The sequence below is a fragment of the Octopus sinensis genome, linkage group LG4, assembly GCF_006345805.1.
Source record: "Octopus sinensis linkage group LG4, ASM634580v1, whole genome shotgun sequence".
Lineage (NCBI taxonomy): Eukaryota > Metazoa > Mollusca > Cephalopoda > Octopoda > Octopodidae > Octopus > Octopus sinensis.
This window is the reverse complement of record NC_043000.1, coordinates 4,630,368-4,637,914: the sequence shown is the minus strand read 5'-3', so window position 1 is coordinate 4,637,914 and position 7,547 is coordinate 4,630,368. Positions and strand designations below refer to the sequence as shown.

General features: G+C 37.6%; 1 long non-coding RNA gene across 1 annotated transcript; it reads left to right on the top strand.

Annotated features, from left to right (window-relative positions):
- Positions 1–532: 532 nt before the first annotated feature.
- Positions 533–5,469, top strand: LOC118763196. The gene is made up of 4 exons (XR_004998948.1): positions 533–756; positions 981–1,126; positions 2,522–2,585; positions 5,418–5,469. It is a non-coding gene; the product is annotated as an uncharacterized LOC118763196 (long non-coding RNA).
- The last annotated feature ends 2,078 nt before the right edge of the window (positions 5,470–7,547 follow it).

The following is a 7,547-nucleotide window of genomic DNA, read 5'->3' as shown; positions in this document are numbered from 1 at the left end:
GGCTTAAAAAAAAGAAAAACACGATTTTTTCGTGGCCGTTGCCAGTACCGCCTGACTGGCCCTCGTGCCGGCGGCACGTAAAAGCACTCACTACACTTTCGGAGTGGTTGGCGTTAGGAAGGGCATCCAGCTGTAGAAACTCTGCTAGATCAAGATTGGAGCCTGGTGCAGTCATCTGGTTTGCCAGTCCTCAGTCAAATCGTCCAACCCATGCTAGCATGGAAAGCGGATGTTAAACGATGATGATGATGATTTAACATTTACATTCCATACTGGCATCATTTGGATGGTTTGACAGGAACTGGTAAGCCAGAAGACTGCACCAAGCTCTACAATCTGCTTTGACATATTTGACGTATTTCTTTGACATATTTTTTTGACATATTTGACATATTTCTGTGACCAGATGTCCTTCCTAATGTCAACCCCTTTACAAGGTGTACTGGGTGATTCTTTATGTGGCACCAGCACCAGTGAGGTGACCAAGTAACTTGTGAGACAAGACCCCTCAACTGATGGGGAGAATAATATTGCAGTAAGTGGTTTTATGCAAGGTGATGACTGGTTAGGGGACAGTAAAATGTGTCTTGCAGTAGACATCAGGAAAAAAGGGGGAAAAACCTTGGTCTACACCACTTATCGGACACATAATCATTGAAAACAAAGCTGTACAATTTTGTACCTCATGCAGTTGAGTATAGAAGACAACCATGATTAACCAATTATTGCTAGAGCATTCTTTCAAGTGTTGTATTAGTTTGACCCTTTCGTTACCAACCCGGCCAAAACCGCCTCTGGCTCTGTAGTACAAATGTCTTGTTTTCAGAAGTTTTGAATTAAAATCTTCCGCCAAACCTTAGTCACATTTATGTTCCTAACACTAGCTGAATGATAACTAAGTTATTTTACTAAATTCTTTGTTATAGTTAAAGTAATTGAAAGAAACACAGAGCATCTCAAAATAAATACAGTAACAAAAGGGTTAATGTTATTAAAAATCTTTTATTTTCAGATCAATTTGGCTTGAGGTTGACTGTAGCCACATATCAGAGCTATATAAGTGGGTTGTATCAGAGACAAAGCTCTGCTTACGGACTGTCAATATACTTCCTGACTCCTCTGGAAAGTTAGTAATTTTTCTATTTTCTTAATTGTTATTTTAACCCTATCGCATTCAGATTTCTTTGTCAAATGTATTGCTTTTTTATTCACATTCTTCTGACTTAATCACATATTGTCCTATAGCTTCAAGATTTCATTGGTGTATTTGTATATTTTTAGAATGACATTGTAGGGTAGGTGCAAGAGGCTGGATCTAGGCAGTTTAAATATATATTTCTTTACTACCCACAAGGGGCTAAACACAGAGGGAACAAACAAGGACAGACAAACGGATTAAGTCGATTACATCGATCCCAGTGCGTAACTGGTACTTAATTTATTGACCCCGAAAGGATGAAAGGCAAAGTCGACCTCGACGGAATTTGAACTCAGAACGTAACGGCAGACGAAATACGGCTACGCATTTCGCCCGGCATGCTAACGTTTCTGCCAGCTTGCCGCCTTTCATTTTAAATATAAAGGCAGTTTAAATATAAAACAGTCAGAATATTTGGGCTGGATATGGCTGGATTAAATACTAAAGAGTTAAGGGTTAACTCCTTTGATACCAGCCTGCCTGAGACTATCTCCAGTCCTGTGATATAAATTTCTTGTTTCAAAGAAATCTAATTTAAAACTTTCCATTAAAATTTCATGTTAATTTACATTCCAAACACCAGCTTAATTATGAGAAAGCTATTTTACAAAATGTTCCATTATTTTCAAAATTAACTGATGTAAAAGTAATGTATTTCAACAGAAACATACTCTTTTACTCTTTTACTTGTTTCAGTCATTTGACTGTAGCCATGCTGGAGCATTGCCTTTAGTCGAGCAAATCGACTCCAGGACTTATTCTTCGTAAACCTAGTACTTATTCTATCGGTCTCTTTTGCTGAACTGCTAAGTTATGGGGGACGTAAACACACCAGCATTGGGTGTCAAGCGATGTTGGTGGGGACAAACACAGACACACACACACATGACAGGCTTCTTTCAGTTTCCGTCTACCAAATCCACTCACAATGCTTTGGTCAGCCCAAGGCTATAGTAGAAGACACTTGCCCAAGGTGCCATGCAGTGGGAATGAACCCGGAACCATGTGGTTGGCAAGCAAGCTACTTACCACACAGCCACTCCTAGCCCAGACTTCATTTTTTTAGATTCTTGTCTGATCTCTTATGAAACTTTAGAGGAGAGTAGAGCCTTTTAAAGAGCCTGGGTCATTGAAAGAAATGGCTGTAACAAAGATTGCTGCTAACTCATTTATCTAAGATTTTGTCCATCATTTACTGACCACTCATTTTAACCGATCCTTAATTATGATACAGTTTCAGATAATTTTTTTACCTTGACACTTAAACTTATTACAACAGCTGTTATGAAATTTCTCTTGTAAATTATTTTTGATTTCTTGCAGAGACCGTTTCTTCCATTTTATGAGGACTGAAGATGATTCAGGACCAGATTAAGCAAAACAACAGGTTTATTTCAAAACTTCCTTTATTTAATTGGCAAGACATTAAAACATAATGAGTGATGAATATGAATTAGCAAATCAAAAATTGAGTTTTCTTCCAGCTTGTTCTCGAGGTCAGACTCTGCAACCAAATCAAATATAGCCTATTTTCATTTAACTTCATTATTTTATTATTATTATTTTTTTTTTGAGGAAATGGTTTATATTCAAATAGATTTTCTACCTGAAGCAGAAGGACAACCTGTTTAATACTCGAGATGAGCTAAGGTATAAAGAGTTATGTACCTTGTCCAGTGTTACATCACAATAGCTTACATATAAGGTTTGGCCTCAACTATTATACTACAATACATAGTTAGTTAGTTAGTTAGTTAATTTTTGGCTCAAAAAGCAAAAAGCAAGGCCATGTAGGGGGACATGGAGTTATGTACAGGGTGGTGTTCATGTAAAGAGTTCAGGCCACTTGTGGTCAAGGGAGACTTTGAACCGAGCGGTCGTCGGCATCTTCACCATCTTGTCCGGCAGCTTATTCCACGGATCCGCAACCCGCAACATGCTATAAATGATATATGATCAGTGTTGTGTGGGCCTTTATCAAGAGTTTCTTACATCATCTGTTGTTATGTAATGTTATAATGACTATAAATGACTTTAGATAATACAAAGCTCTTCCATGTATTTCTCATTATTTTTTTAACATTTCCCATGTTTTAACATGTATAAGGAACCCCTAATTTTTGAAAAATAGTTTTGTAAGGGATTATGATACTATCCATGTATAAGAAACTCCTTAATTTTTGATAAAAAAAGGTTTCCTTAAAATACAGTATATATAAAGTATGTCTTGTATGTATCATTAGATGTGTGACAGCTACTGTCGAGTTTAGACTTCCATGTAGATAATCTTCACCCTGTCTGCTTCCAGTATAAGGGTTTCGATGATTTGACTGCTGTATTTAGTAATATTACTGGTTATGATGTACTGAGCTAATGTCAGAGAAATTATGATAAACACATCATTATCATCATCGTTTAACGTCCGTTTTCCATGCTAGCATGGGTTGGACGGTTTGGTTGGGGTCTGGGAAGCCAGGAGGCTGTGCCAGGCCCCAGTCTGATCAGGCAGTGTTTCTACAGCTGGTTGCCCTTCCTAACGCGAACCACTTGGTGAGTGTAGTGAGTGCTTTTTACGTGCCGCCGGCACAGGGGCCAGAGGGGGCTGGCAAATAGCCATGATCGGTACGTGCTTCTTATGTGTCATGGACACGAGTCAGGCGGCACTGGCATCAGCCACGTTTGTATGGTGCTTTTTATGTGCCACCGGCACGTGAATCTTAACTACAATTTCCATTTGATATTTATTTTGATGTTGGTGTTGATGTACTTATCATATCTCTATATATCTATATATATCATATCTCTAGATATCTATAGATATATATCATACCTCTCTCTCTCTATATATATATATATATATATAATATCTATATATATCATATCTATATTTATATTGAAATATGATATATATATAAATTTATATAATTTGTTCCTACGTATGTTTCACCGTTGTGGTTGCTTGGAGCTCTGCATTGTATATTTCAGTGTGAAGTACAATTGGATGCTGTACCACAACGTTTCGTCATGGAAAGACTTTATTGCATTATGTAACAGAGATCTAGTGTCTGAAGATCTGTTGTGGGTACGTATCCAACTGGCACTTGGGACATCCAATGCAGAGTTCCAAACAACCATAATGGTGAAACACGTAGGATAAATGGGGATCTTTACCTTTTGACCGACAGATTTCAAAAATTATTTTTTTGACTAAACACTTTCAAACTTCGTATATTTGTAGAATGTGTCACATAAAACATCTTTTACTCTTGGCATTGTTGAGAAAATTCTGTATTTTGGAAGTTATTTTTTGTTAAAGTTGTCATATTTCGGTAATTTCAACCAATCAATGATGTGTATTCAGCTGAATACAGTTAATGCTGTTGTTTGTCAACAACAACTTCCGGCGGAGTATATTTCGTTTGTCACTGTTATTTATGACATATTTCATCTCAGTTACGTTTGTGTGAATAAACGAGTCTATCTGAAGCATGTTTACTTCATGGCACCACCATAATCGTTCATGCTTCATTTTTCATTTTTTTTCTGTAACTCTAACCTTAAAACCCTAACCCTAACCCTAAAACCTTAAAGCTAAAACCAGTACAAACGCACGAATGATGTCATAAATAACAGTGACAAATGAAATATACAGCACTGATAGTTGTTGTTGACAAACAACGGCAGTAATTTTATTCAGCTGAATACATGTCATTGATTGGTTGAAATTACCGAAATATGACAACTTTAACAAAAAATAACTTCCAAAATACAGAATTTTCTCAAAAATGCCAAGACTAAAAGATGTTTTATGTGACACATTCTACCAGTGTCCGAAGTTTGAAAGGGTTTAGTTACAAAAAATTATTTTTTAAAATCTGTCGGTCAAAAGGTAAAGATCCATAAATGGTATAGACTTGTGGTATAGAAAGGCGGCGAGCTGGCAGAATCGTTAGCAGACCGGGCGAAATGCATAGCCGTATTTCGTCTGCGTTACGTTGTGAGTTCAAATTCTGTCAAGGTCGACTTTGCCTTTCATCCTTTCGGGGTCGATAAATTAAGTACCAGTTACGCACTGGGGTCGATATAATCAACTTAATACCTATGTCTGTCCTTGTTTGTCCCCTCTGTGTTTAGCCCCTTGTGGGTAATAAAGAAATAGGTATAGACTTGTGTTTATTGGAATTTCTCAAATATATCTTTTATCTTTTACTTGTTTCAGTCATTGGATTGGAGCCATGCTGGGGCACTGCTTTGAACGAATCGACCCCGGTACTTATTTTGTTAAAGCCTGGTACTTATTCTTTTAGTTTCTTCTGCTGAACCACCAAGTTACAGGGACATAAACAAACCAATACCAGCTGTCAAGTGGTGGTGGGAACAGACATAAATAGAAAGACACACACACAGAAATATGTACCTGTATATATATATATACAATGAACTTATTTTAGTTCCTGTTTACCAAATCCAATCACATGCCCTTGGTCAGCCCAGGGCTGTAGTAGAAGACATTTACTCAAAGTGCCACACAGTGGGACTGAACCTGTATCATGTGGTTGGGAAGCAAACTTCTTGCCACATGGCCATGCCTGCACCTATTTACACACACACACACACACACACACACACACACACACACACACACACACGCATGCATGCTCACTGCTTGTATTTATTAGTATTTTTCAATAAAATATTTCAAAATGCTTTTTAGTTTGAGTTATTACTGGTTTGGTTTATAATTTGTTTTTGTTTTTTTGTTTATTGCAGATTATCTTCTGATTTAGCCGATCTATAATCAGATATTCCCACTTGACATTTAATTTGTAGGTAGAAACAATAGCATGATGTCGAGGATTAATTAGCGTGTATGTCCATTCTTTTAAAGATGCCAAGATTTAAGTAGTTTTAAGGAAAATTTGGCTAATATTTCTAGCAGAATGATTGACTTGTAGTAGCTCCTCTGTTGGCTGGTTTGAGTTATAATTAATAATTACATCACTAGGTAAGACAAGCTGACACTGAATCAGCTTCACTGACTGACAGGTGACAATCGTTTAGAGAATGCGCGGGCTAAGACTACGCGCCTTCACTAGTCAGTTAAGGTGAGACAGTGTCACGTGACAACTTGCTTGGGCTGCCTACTGGAGCCTAGTAGCAGGTATTTAAAGGGAAAAATTTGACAAGTCAGTCAGTCACCGGCTGACACTCGCTGACGATACATCGAAGAGGCCAGGGAACATAAGAAAGAAGAAGAAAGAAGACATGCACCCAACACCAGAGCTGAAGACACCTCCGAAAGTGGGGGGCCCCGCCACGTTAAAACGGTAGAGGAGTAGGGGCCGAAACCGGACGTGGTTCCTCCTGAGGATGTCTTGAGCTAACTGGATCCTATAAAGGAGCTTTTGTGGTAGCAGACCACGAAACACGGTTGTAATTCCTGTTGCTAATGGATGTAAAACTTACTTTTCTAATCTACCGGCCTTGCAAACACTGAAGGAAGCATCAACATGCATACAACCTTTCCTCTTGGTTATTCCTCCTTCAATACTTCCAGATATCTAACTTGAATAGTCCCATCACAAGGAATATCTGTTCTCTACCTAAATTAAAATATTTGATGCTGTCATTGTTTAGCTCCAGTTGAAAAATGATTGATCCGGCTTCAACTATCAGCATCCTATCTTATTTTTGGAGATTGTATAGCTGTGTGTTAAGAAGTTTACTTCCCAACCCCTTAGTGTTAGATTCAGCCCCACTGTGTGACACTTTGGAAAGTGTTTTCTACTATTAATGGACCGGCTAATTATTAAATAATATTAATATTAATAAGAGGCAATCCTTTCTTTCTCTCTAAATTGGTTATATTTTATTGTAAGAAATATTGTGAAAGACCATTTGCAGGGAGGGAAAGTGTAAGGAATGCATGGTGCTGACTGGAAAGGATAAAGGTGGCATCATCTTTGCTCGACATGAATCGAACAGAGTGGTGACATTCAGTAGAGATGACCTGGAAGTTGTTCCTCTTTGATTACTATTGTAAACAGCAGTAGCTTTCTTCAACTGAATACATGTCGTTGATTGGTTGAAATTACCCAGATACGACAACTTTAACAGGAAATAGCTTCTAAAATACCAAATTTTGTCAAAAATGTTCAAAGTAAACCGTGTTCTACATGAGATTCCACCAGTATATAAAGTTTCAAACTGTTTGGTTAAAGAAAATTAATTAAAAAAATCTGTGCACCAAACTGAACAGATCCCAAAATTCTAATTAGTCACAGTTCGTCAATGCTCAGAACAATACTAAAACTGTAGTATGAAAGATGTTTTACTAGGATCAGTACAG